We start from the raw sequence: 13,251 nt of genomic DNA on the forward strand, positions 1-13,251 counted from the left end.
GTCTTTTACTTGGGTTGCCATCCTCAGCTCCATGGTAGCTTTGGCCTGTCTAACTGCCTCCCTACAAGCACGAGCAGAAGAGGTATATTCCTCTTTGGTTTCCCATCTCTGCTTCAGCAATGGCTGCATGGACCCGCAAACGGTGCACTAGAGCATAGTGAAGAACCAAGCATTTTGGCAAGGACATCAGGGCAATGCAATGCGGGTGGTGGGGTATTGCCCCTGAAAGCAATGCTCGGAAGAGAACAGAGGTCTTTAGTTGTAAAGGTCCTGCCTGAACAAAGAAAAAAATGTTCCAGATGCCCTTGGTCCCTCTGCACTTTTCCTTAAATAGCAACTGAAGATCTCAAAACCTGCACCAGATCCTTTACCAAGCTGCCAGCTGAGAGGGCTTCCCTCTTTAGCATTTCTGATGTGGTGTATCCTGGGATCTAAGCACCTCCGAATCAAAGGGAAATATCTCTCCAGCTTGCCCTCGGGTGATCCTGCATACCTAGAGCCCATCTGCTTCTTGCTACTGGGCACAACAGCTTCTCAGTGGGCTCCAGTCCTGGCCCACCACTACTGGGTGGGGATGGCTGGTCACCACTGCAGTCAACTCTGCCATCTATTCCCCAACTAACAGCCACAGTTTTGTGGTCAGATAGGGTCTAATATCCCCAGGGATGCCGGTTGTACCTATGCATGTCTTGACTGATAGACAGGTAGGGTCCACGAGCCATCCATGAGCAAATGTCTGTCCAGAGCCTGATGCTCTACTAGGCCCAGATGTTGGGTCTCACCCTTCTTCCCAGGGACCACGTATGTTCTCTGCTCTGGGGCGTCTATCTGGACTTCAGAGATCCTAGTTTGTATATAGCTACAACCCATCTGTGGGCAATGCCTGTGACAGTGGCCTGGTTGTCCATGCACAAAGCAGACCATGCAGTGCCTTTTCTCTTGGCCTAAGGCTGTCCCAGGGGGGAAGTCCTTCACTTCCCAAATCAGTGGTCTGATCTTGCCTTTGTCTTCATGGAGGCCAGAGCAGGGTTTCTGAATCTGGTACGTGGCCTCCCCACTATGGCCCTCTAGCTCTAGGAGGCCCCTGGTGCTTTGAGGTCTTTCTGGATGTTTCCCACCTGCTAATTCAGCTTCAAGAACGGTCTCACTGGCTGCGTCTACATGAGCGGTGGACTGTTTACTGCACTGTCATTTAGTTCTTGCATAACCAAGTACTAAATGACTGTGCGGCAACCAGCATTACCGTGCCATAGTGTCCCCAGATGGTTTGTTTCTGATGCTACTTTGCAGTAGCTCGTTACTACTGTGCCGTAACGTTGCAGTGCAGTCGGTGCCCCCCCAACGCTACTGCGCAGTAGCATCTCATGTAGATGCAGCCAATGAGAGCTAGAGCATAGTGAAGGGCAAGATGTTTTTGGCAACTTGGACTGCCTCCTTGAGCTCGTTAGTTAGCTTGGTGTCAGCCAGCCTGCTCCTGAGGCCCCGCCAATGGCATCTCCTGAGTTATCATTTCTATGACTTCGGGCGAGTGGGACTCCAGTTTCAGCCACCAAGCAGCTCGCCAGTGTCTGTGGTGCTGTGGCTGGTGCCTGGGTACAAAAAAGGCTCTTCCTGGAACTGGCACTGGTATGCCTCCTCACCGAGACCCGGAGGGTGTCGTAGCCTCATGCAGCCTCAGCTCTCGTGGCTGGGTAGGCACCTTCTGTGAGGTAAGGGGGTAGTGTAGTGGCCCAGCGATCCCACGGCCATTGCCACATCTCAGCCACCAGCACAGAAGTCTCCAGAGAAGACCTTGGGCCCATACGGCCCCTTCTTTGGGAGGGCTTTGACCCCTTCTGCTTGGGCTAGGGTCAGACTTACGTGCACAGTAAAACCCTCGTGTGTGCTGGGCTTTCCCTGGTCCAGGAGCCAGAGCATGAAGTGCGGTTCCCAGTGTCGATCGCTCGGGCTGCCCCCACGCTGCACTGTCTGCAACGAGACAGCTGCTGGAAGGCAGGGCAGACTGAAGTGCTTGGGTCATGTACATCCAGTAACACCCCGTGCCTGCCCATTATTGCCAACTTGCCAGGCACCCGTGTGCTGCAGCTCAGCTCTGCCACAGGCAGCCCCCGGGGCACGGCAGTGGGACTCCCCGGCCCAGGAAGGACACGGGGTGTGCGTGTCTGTCCCTCTGGGTGAGGTGATAGGGTTTACTGCGGTGCCACCAGTCCCAGCAGCACCGTGATTAGAAACTCCAGCACCGCAGCCAAACTCCATGTAAAAACTTTGCAAAAATGCTATGTGCAGACTGGGTTTCGCACATTGGGCCCTTTCTTCTGTCCTTTTTCTAGAGAAGCAACAAATGTAATGTAGTGCTGCTCAGCTGGATGCCACGCTCTCGACATGGATACATGCACATGCGTGCACACATCTCTCCCTGGCACACCAACACCAACCATGTGAGTGAGGGCCCCTATACCCCGCCACCACCCGTATACACCCATCCTGGCCCTGCCCTACACCAGCCCTGCTCGCACCACTGGCTCTGCTTGGGAGCCACTCACTTCCTCCGCCATGTCCCTGCTGGCCTGTTTCTATTAACATCCAGGCCCTTCTTGAAGATGTAATGCATGAAATGAACCATCCAACCAATACTACAGATCAGTGGTGCTCAACTGCTGGCCTGCGGGACTGTGTCACGTGGCTTGCAGGGCTCCTCAAAGCTCTGGAAATTGGGCTGTGGCAGCAGGGTCCTCTGCTACCAAATGTCCTCCAGATGCTGGACATGAGGAGCTCTGCAAGCGGGATGATGTGGTGCCCTGTGTGCTAGATCGGGTTGACACAGAGTGGCTCCATCCTGCGTGCAGGGGTGAGCTGGGGCATGGGATTGCACCCAGAGACCCACCCTACACACTGTCCCCATGCAGGATCTGGCTAGTTGAGCACTGGTGCATTAAACAAATAAGTGCCTAAAAAACTTGTGCAGGAAAAGGATGGGTGGCCAAATTCCAGTAAGCGCATCCTCTGCCATCCTCTGGACCCCGGGGCTAAGGGCGCCTCTGCTGAGTAGCTGCTCCCACACAACAGAGCAGCAAATGCGATGGTCTCCTCTTCCAGGGGTGCTTCTCACGCAGAAGCTATGTCTTGTAGTGGACGACCCATGCAGGGCGTTGGGCTGGGCCCCACTGCAGGGATGTGTCCCACAAACTTCATTATGTGCGGAGATGAGTGTTATTTTTTGTCATGCAGTTCTCTGATTCTTGCACACTCTGTCCCTCGCAGCAAGCAGGTCACCCTGGGGTGGCCTGAAAGTCCACGCTCTTAATTATGGACCAAAATATGTGTGTGCGCCCACAAAATGCACCAGACGCAATCAGCGGCACTCTTGCTAATTACAATTAGTGTTTCTGAGAGGACCATAAAGCTACTGCACCCCCAGAGGAGACGAAACACATCTGCACAGAGCACAAACAAGCTATCTGACGAAATCTGTTACCCCTCTGATTAATTACTGAAACCCAAGGGGAGAATTGCCTATTGCTCTTGGCTCATTTTCAGAACATATAGCACCAACTCTGGAGCCTGATGGGTTTTGAATCACCCAGGTAATTCGAGGCTGCTCTGAAGTCAACATAACAATTCTGCCTGATGGCACTTGAGCTGCGGCGTGTTCACAGCGGGAACAGGGCTGCAGCGTTGTTTGAAGCAGAGCTGCAGTGGGGATTGCCTCGACCACGTGAGCCCAGGCAGGAAACTCTGCCAAGCTGCCTCTGTAGCTGTAGCGCGACTGGCTCCCTGCCGCTGTCCCCATCCTCCTGGACTGTCGGACTGAAGAACCATCTTCAAATGCCGATAGCGTTGCTCGGGATGAAAAGCAAAGCCCTGAAATGTACACCCAGACCTGGAGGCACTGGTCGGAGGGGGTTGCTCTTCGGTGGGTTTCTCCGTGGAAGAGAGTGGTGTGCAGCTAGTTTAGCCAGTTCTTGACAAGTGGACGCCTGCAGCTCCTCCGTCAAAGCTAGGTCATGCACAGGAGCCTTGCAGTTGAGTGTACCCAGGTTAAAGGTCTCAACTGCAAGCACTTTCAAAGAGGTTAACTAACTAATGAGCAAAGCTGGGATTAGCCCCATCTGGCAGCTGCCTGCCAAGGGTGTGGCTGCCTTAGCATTACCTTAGCATCCCTGTGTATGTCCAAATGCTGCTGGAGGCAGGTGCAAATTGATGCTCGCTGCTTGCTCTGTCCCCAGTCCCTGGGCTCTCAGCAGGTGTTTGCTATGGGAGGGGGTTGGCATAGACGCTTGCAGTGAGGAGCTGTGCAGGAGGAGCGGGCAGGACGCAGGTCCCACCTGGAGCTGATCTTTGAGAGTCGCAAGTCCTGGCTCCGTTCTTGGCTCTGCGGCCAAACTTGGCTTTCTGTATCCATTCTCCTGCCTCAGCACAGGGTGGAGATCCTCATCTCTCTCAAAGGATTAAAGGATCGAAGCAGAGTCCAAGGGCCATGATTCCTCAGGAGTGACCTGATGCAAAGCCCTGAGAAATCAAGGGAAATACCTCATATCAAGCCTAAGCCACAGCTCTCTGAACATGCCAGTCATGGTTTTAATACCCATGGCAATGCCACTGATATTAGTGCCACTGATTCCAACTAGAAAAAGGAAAAGGATTCAAAACAGAAAAACTTTTGGTAGTGAAACACTGGGACAGGTCACCCAGAGAAGTGGGGGAGTCTCCATCCTTGGAGGTGTTTAAGCCCCGGGTAGACAAAGCCTTGCCTGGGATGATGTAGCTGGGGCTGGTCCTGCTTGGAGCAGGGGTTGGACTAGATGTGACCCCCTGAGCTCCCTTCAGCCCTCATTGTCTGTGAGTCTACCATTGCAGTCTGGACACGTTGCTCCTCTGACAGTCAGCCTTTCAAATGCTGCTATAAGGCCAAGCCAGGCATACAACAACGTTTGCTCTGTGCAGACTGGAGCCTCTATATCCTAGAAGTACTCAATAACGCATACCAATTATAAAAAGGTGCCTTCTCTAGAGAGAGGTATTATCCCATGTGCTCGTGGCAGTGGCAATCCCTTTTTTTGAGGATGATTTCTACCACGATTCATTGATAAGTCATAATTCCCATTCTTGAGCCTCACATCCATCCACAGAACTTACAGGTCTTTCTGCAAGGGGAAAATAGGTTATAGGCTCTGTGCACTGGACTTCACTGCCCTGGAGCAAGCCCCGGAGAAACCTGCACTCATGGGGTGTCCAGCCCAGAGTCGGCAGATCCCAGAGCACCTGCTAGTGTGAGTCACATCAGCGGCCAGACCCCTGGCCCAAGCAGGCTGCAATTCATTCCCAGCTGCTGTGCAGGTGGGACAAGAAAGTTGTGTTATTTCTCACTTCATTAGCATGGTTCCCTCAGGCCATTGACTGGCCAGGAGTAACAGCGCTCCCAGTTGATTCAGTCTCTTTTCAGATGGAAAGCACGCTGCTTTCTAGCAGGCTTGTTCTGGGGTCTCACGACCCCAGCTGAGAGCAGTCAGAAAGTCTCCAAAGGCAGATGTCTCCTCCTAGGTCCTCTCCTGGCATGTCTGGGATATTCCAGGCCTCTCTGCTGCAACTGAATTAATAAGAAAACCAAAGAGTCAATCACTAATGCTCAGGAGTGCCAAAGCAACCTGTCCTAGTTATTAACTGCTGCACCATTTCCCCAGAAGAGCAGGAAATGCAATATTGGAGTCAGGAGCTGAGGAAGAGGGAAATCACGGTGGATGCTTGCTAAGCCGTGATATTCTTTTCTGCTGACTTGGAATAGTGTCCAGCCTGTTGTGAACGTTGTTCCCAGGGACCTGCACGCGTGCACAAGCACCCAGCCCTGCAGCAGCGTGGAAGACTTGCCCTCCCTCCACCGTGAGCGATGTTGGACAAGGGGAGGGAGAAGTCAGAGCTGCAGTGGAGAGCAATGTCTGCTTGAAATGGAAATAGAAAGGAAATGGTGGTGGCAGATGACAGAACCAGGAGTTTTCTCTGTGGCTGTAGGACGCAGGACTGGGAGCAATGGCCAGAGGCTGCAGCTGGGGAAATTTAGGCTGGAGATTTAGGAGGAACTTCCTAACTATGAGGGTGATCAACCACTGAAACAGGCTGCCTGAGAAGTTGTGGTACCTCCATCCTTTGAAGTCTGCAGAGACCGGGGCAGACTGGGAAGGTTTAGTCAGAGGTGATTGTACCTTGAGCAGGGGCTGGACTCGATGAGCACGTGACGTTCCCTTCCAGCCCAGCTTCCTTGTGGTCCTACAAACTCTTCTGCTGCAGTCAGACAGCACGGCCTCCTGTGAAAGCAGAATACCCTTGTCGGAGGTAAAGCTCGCAGGCATGACTCCAGTGCCAACATCTGCCTCCATCCTAGCCTAGGAGGCTAGAGGCTCACCTCCACCACTCCTTACTTTGCACAACTCGTGCTTCTAGGCTGCTGTGACTCACGGCAGGTCCAGGACCAGTGCAGTCCAGCCCTCAGGAACGGGGCAGGTGCCCCCCTGCCCGATGGTTTGTCCATCCTGCTCCAGCACCGTGCAGATCTTGGGAGTCAGCAGAGATCCCATTTTTTCAAGGGATAAAGAATCTGCCATGTCCCTTGGTCTATTGCCCCTGTGGTTGTGTAGCCCCACTGCTAAATGTTTGCACCGTGCTTGTGTTTTGTTTCTGGTTTCAGGTTGCATCTGCTGAGCCCCTGTCCCTTTGTTTTCAGCCGTCTGCCCCCCTCCCCATAAATGTCTCTGGACCCTGATCAAGGGGCCCCTCGACTTTCTTGTCAATGAGCTAAACAGCTGCATCTCCTTACCGTTCACCCTGCAAGGCAGGTCCTCCAGGTCTTCAGTCACATTCAGCTCTCTTCTCCGATCCCATTCCCATCTTTCATCCTCCCTTTGAATGCAAAGACCACAGTATCCAATATTATTCTCCATGATGCCACGTAGAGGTAAGAACACCTTCCAGCTCCTACCTGGTGTTTCCTGTTGGTTTATACACCCACTGGCTACATTAGCCCCTTGTGCCAGGGCTTCAAACCACATCTGTCACCATCGGTGCATGGACACTATTTTGACCTAGACAGTAAGGAAAGCTGTGAAGCTCATCTGCCAAGTTTCTATGAGCCCGTGTTGCTTGACATTGATTATATTTCCATTCCCATCTCTGCTAGGCCATAATTTTGAATATTTAAGGATGTCTGACTTACAGTTCCCAGGGTTTCTTTGCAAATAGTGGTGCAGTGCTGGGGAAGAGAGAGCGCACTGGGGGGGAAATGGGAATTGAGGACGGTAAGCGTGAAGGGGGAAGAAACCACGTGTTCTCTGTTAACCAGCTGTTTCAGAAAAAGGAGAGCCCCGGTAAATAGCAATGCATTGAGTAAGCCTCACGCATGTGCACAACCGTCCTTCTCCACGTTCCAATAATTACTCTCCCGTGCAGCTCGTTTTCCTTTATTATAACATTGTCAATGAGTGGGACTGGTTTTTGTTGTTGTTGTTGTTTTTTTTTTTTCCCCTTGCACTAAATATGTCTTTGTAGAAATTTGGCAAGTGGATAAATACAGTGATGATGTAAGTTATTTACTGGGTTATTTCCAGATCACACAGTAGAATTACTACCAGCAGATTTACTACAGCGCTCTCTTTGTTTATAATATAATGGAGTTGTCAGGTATTTTACAACACATTTATTACAATACCTCGGTGTACTTCATAGGCAGCAGAAAATAGCTCAGAGCAAGAACCCAGGTGTTTTCTTTTATGGTAAATTGCTGAATTCTCTTCCTATCTTTATTCATTGTTAATTTCTCTTAGTTCTTGCTTCTGTCTGTCTTAAAAGGGTTTTACAAAGGAAAGGTCACACTGAAATTTCTTTCCCTATTTGCTTCTGACGCTTAGTGTTTGCCTATCTTTCCTGGAGTCTTTTCTGAACCATTTTCTTCTAACAGAATCTGTTCTGTACAATATCAGTCACTCAAGGCAGTAGCTTTATAAACTCCTGTTTCCAGATATTGCCTTTACCTCCTCTACCTCCTCTCGAATTAAATTTCAGCGCACAGCTGCTATCAAAGCTGCTCCAGAGTCTGGGGTGCTATTTAAAGGAGAGAAAAAAAAGGGAACCTACGTGGCAAAGCTGCTGAGCTTTTAAGTGGCATTATTGAGACGTGCTGTCAGGCACCAACTGTAGCACGGAGGGATGCTGGGGATGAGGGCGCAATCCTGCCACCTCGCAGGCTCTTCCTTCTCCCAAGGGGGAAGGGGCTGTGGGTGCACAGCTGCACCCTGAACACCTGGCTTTCAGGACTTTCCTACCTCCGCTCCCCTTTGTAAACAGAAGTTTTACTGCAGGAAGGTGGATTTGTGCGTGAAAGCAGATGCTGGGATGGGGATGGCTGGTGATTTGCACCCCTGTTCTCTTGATCTCATTCTTCCGGGGCAAGGCTTGCTCTGGTCCATGCAGGTAGCTGGCACTCCTCCCATACACCTTGCACAGAGAGGCACAAAGTCGCACAGAAGTTCAGGGCTGGAAGGGACCTTGGGAGATCAGCAGGCAGGAAAGACTGCTGCAGTCAAATAACCCAGCATGGTGTGCGTCCAGTCTCCTTTGGAAGATCTCCAGGGTAGGAGCCTGCACCACCCCGCTGGGAGTCTATTCCAGAGCCTGGTCGCACAAACTATGAAGAAGTCGTCCTTTATATCCAGTTTGAAACTTTCTAGGAGTTTGTGACCTTGTCTGGACTCTCTCAAGCTTCTCCACATCCTTCCTGAAGTGCAGCGCCCAGAACTGGACGCAGGACTCCAGCTACGGCCTGACCAGTGCCAAGCAAAGCGGGAGAATCGCTTCCTGAGTTTTCCTTGAGATGCATCGATTGATGCACGCCAGCGTATTGTTTGCTCTGCTAACTGTAGCATCGCACTGGTGGCTCATATTCATTTTATGGTCAATTTTAACCCTAGGTCCCTTTTGGACTTGGTGCTAGTCCTTCATACAGACCTTGGAAAATGGTCTAATCCTTTAGCATGCAGGACATGACCACATTATCTGCAGGCTGTTGGGGAATGTGGCATGCTGCACAGAGTAAGAAGGATGGAAGGAGGTTGTTTTTTTATAGGGAGCTGGGTGGCAGAGTAGGGGTTTTCTCTATTGCAACGCAACCAGGACATGTTGTAGTGTTTGGGTGGGGGGGCGTGCAAGGCATGCAGAGCTGTCTGTTAGCATTGTTTTATTATTTAAATGGAAACGTCTGAGGAGCTAAGCTGTCAAGCCATTGGTATTGCTGTAAGTTACTTATGTGATGCCTATTCTTTTAGACCCTGAATGCTTTACAGACCATGCCACGACCTCTCCCATGTAACCTAGGGCAGCGCTGCTACTGGGATGGGGAACGAAGGGATATGAAGGATCTGTTCAAGATCACAGAGGCTACCCATGAGATCGGGGAGCTGGACCCAGCGCGCTCGCACCTCAGCCTAGCAGCGGCTGCCAGTGAACTGAAAAGCAGCATCTTATTTTCTGGCCCTTCTAGCAGCAGAAGCTTGTCTCTCCTACAGCCCCTGTCCCTGTGGTGAGACAAAACCTTGCTTCTGCTGCCACGGGAGTCGATGACAAAGCTCTTGCTAACTCCCGGGGGAATGGGCTTGTGCCCTCAGTGCACCGGGCATGGTGGAGCCATTGCGTCCTTCCACAATAATCACGGTGCATAATGCAGTCAGCACTGGCAGTTCCCCGTGCAGATGCCGTCGTGACTAACGAGGAACAAGCCTTCATTCGGCTTCAGTCGCTCCAGAAACACCCGTCGTTCCTAGCCACAGGAGCAATTAGATGCAAGCATTTCACAGCGCAAGCTTTGCCAGGCAGATGAGACAAGCTCCCTGAATGAGCTGCTGAGAGAGATGTCACTGGGGCTCAGATGCAAATTGACCGGCCTCCAGGCTACATTAAATCTCTTGGGAGTCCAATCCTCACTTTTTTGGTAGCGCGTGTTGCCGGAGCTCCATCAGTCCTGCTGAGCAGAGAGAAAATGGACCTTGTTTTCACTATCTCCGGTCAAAGTCAAGGGGTCAAGCAGGCCAACCAGCTCATTGGGCTACTGCAGTTAATGCATACTTGTTTCTCTAGTCAGCCATGCACCTTCAGGCAACATAGCTTCACCATGTCTCTTGGGCTCTGATTCCCCAGCTTGAATGTCCAGTTACTGGTTTGCAGCGGGGTGAGCCAGCAACACCAGTCCCACGCAGGGCTCAAACTCGGGCTCTCGGGGCCAGGGCAAGACGCAGTAGTAGCTCTGTCCTTGTGCCTCAGCTGTAGTCAGATCACAGTGGTACAAATCCAGTGCAAGCTGGGAATTGGATGAGATGTAATATTTCCATAATGTGTGTGGATGGCAGGAAAAGATAAGGACCCGAGCCTTCTCTGATGGGAGGGGATATCAGGAACGTTGTAGCTGAGATCAGAAGAGAGAGACTGCAAAAAGGAGGTCCAGTATATTCTGGTCTTATAAATAGCTGTGTGTTGTAGTGCTTGTGTACTGGCTCACCAGAGTTTGGGTTTGTTCCTCTCACCATTGGACACAGGAGAAGTCCACAGCAAATAAAGCACAGCTGTGGGAAAGGTGTAAGGAAGAAGACAGTGACATCCCATAGCACCAGCAAGAGACGATTGCCGTGAGGGTCCAGAACAGCCCCTGATGATCTGGTGAAAGATCAGCAACCACCTCACTGGCTCCTGAAGTGCAACGTGCTGGGTCAGGGGTAAACAAGGAAAGGAGACTCTACAGAACAAAGAAATAGGAAAGGGCATGGGTGGATCTAGGATTTTGAAAAGCGGAGTGCAAAACATGTGGCACTTCATCACATATAACACGAGACATATTTTTCTCAGTTAAAAATAAACTAGAAGCTTCACTAATATGCTAAGGAGCATGTTATTCATTTTAAGATTGAAGCACAGACAACTGTAGTTTCATCGCAATGAGTTAAAAGCAGTCTGCAGGGCTGTGAAGCAGGAGCTTCGTTAGCAGGAGCAGCTAACAGACGGCAGAACTGCAGAACAAAGGATGGCTTGATTGGTGGACCATCATGACCACTAAAAAGAAGAGGAGACCGTTACCACCTGTGGGATGAAGAGTTTAGAAGGGGTTGGGTAAATTGCAATGAGCGACAGAGTCGAGTGACTCCCCCTCTGCTGCCTGAATAGAAATGCTGCTGCCACTGCCAGGCTGTGGGTTTTAAACTTTGGGCAGAGCAGGAATCAAAGGTGGCTGAAGTGCACCAGCGCCCCCGGCTCCCCACCCTCAGATCCACCCCTGGGAAAGGGAAGGAAAGAAAGGTGCAGCAGCGGCACTGAGAGGTCAGCACTCCTGCCCCAGGTTTAAATGCAAGCACATGCGTATTGTGCTACACAACAGGGTCCAGAGGAGGGCCACTAGTATGATCAGGGGACAGCAGGGCAGGCCCTATGAGGACAGGCTGCAGGACCTGAACCTGTTCAGCCTCCACAAGAGAAGGCTGAGGGGGATCTTGTGGCCTGTTATAAACTAGTTAGGGGGGACCAGCAGGCATTGGGGGAGTCCCTGTTTCCCCGAGCACCGCCAGGAGTGACCAGGAATAACGGTCACAAGCTGGCAGAGGGCAGGTTTAGGTTAGATATCAGGAGGCAACTTCACAGTCAGGGCGGCTAGGGTCTGGAACCAACTTCCAAGAGAAGTGGTGCTGGGTCCTACCCTGGGGGTGTTTAAGAGGAGGTTAGATGAACGTCTTGCTGGGGTCGTTTGACCCCAGTACTCTTCCCTGCCATGGCAGGGGGTCGGACTCGATGATCTGCTCAGGTCCCTTCTGACCCTACAAACTATGAAACTATGAAACACATATGGCTCTCAGCTGCCTGCTGGGGCAGTTGCAGGGGATAAAGGGCACCAGTCCCTATAGTCCTGAGCTCTGCGAAGTATGCCAAGGGTCTTGATACCTCACTGTGGCACCACATAGCACCTGAGCAATGCGCAGATCTGTGCTATGTAGGACATGGTGCATCCGGGAAAAGGGCAGGCCAGCAAAGCCAGAGACACAGTCAGAAGCATCCCAGGAGCACCCCCCTGGTCAAGCCAGAGGTGGGAAGAGCAACTGCCCCTGTGTCTCATGCCAGCCATTTACTTTGCTTTTAAAGACTTCTCCATGAAGAAGAAGTCATATTGTCACCTGGAAGTATCCTGGCTGGTTTGCACAGCATCAGAGCAGGGGGTCTAACCTGTATCACGAGGCAGCCCATCAGCTCAACAAGGCTTAGACCCAGTGAAAAAGGACCCACTTCCCCCATAAGGGAATGCAGGGTTCAGAAGATTTAAAGCTCAGAAAGGGACCAGTGGGACATGTTTAGTAGCAGGAGGTACATAACGTCTCTGGGATTTCTTGAGAGTGATGCAGCATCTCATCTATCAGGATGTACAGTGTGGTTGAGCAGTCACGACACAGCTGCCTGCAGATCTGTCAGCTCCAAGGAAACTGAAAAGGTGGCTTTGTAGAAATGCCTAATAAAATCCCCAGGAGTCAGATATTGTAACTTTCCAAAATAACTCTTCTCCATGCTTCTAGCTGCAGTTCATGGGAAATCTCGCAGAATGGAGCACTCGAAGCACGTTTCTGGCCATTCCCCATCAAAGGAAACTCTGGATCCTAGCGTTTAATGAGTGACCAGGGGTTTTTGGATGCCGCCTCAAGTGCGGCACTTTTACAAAGGCAGCATCCTGTCAGCAAACATCCTGCCGCGGCTTTGTGCTAGGAAGTCCATGTTCTGCACCATGCTGGAGGGGTATCAAGCTGTTAGTCTCCTGAGGACAAGCTGCCTTGTGGAATTTATCTGCCCTCACTCTTTCACTCAGTCCTCTCATAGCCTGGGTATACCCAGGGTATGTGCTCCCCTTGATTGAAGAGGAATGGCAGGAGGCAGGGGTGCTGTGGGAGGGAACTGCAAGCCAAGCGAAGTCTCCCTATCCCTTATAGAACCAGACCAGGACACTATGAAACTATATGCAAATGTAGTTACAGGAAACCTTAACTGTTAATATAAACTGCAACTGGACTCCAACTAGCTTCAGGCATCAAGGACAACAAAAAGTCCTTTTTCAGATATGTGGGGAGCCGGAGGAAAAGCAAGGGCAATGTTGGAACCTATTAAATAGGTACTTTGCGTCAGTCTTTCATCAGTCCCATGGGACGCCCATGCCTGCTATGGGACAGGGAGATCCGGGTGATGGGGAGC

Source organism: Crocodylus porosus, unplaced genomic scaffold (assembly GCF_001723895.1).
Source record: "Crocodylus porosus isolate Cpor-Errol unplaced genomic scaffold, CroPor_comp1, whole genome shotgun sequence".
NCBI lineage: Eukaryota > Metazoa > Chordata > Crocodylia > Crocodylidae > Crocodylus > Crocodylus porosus.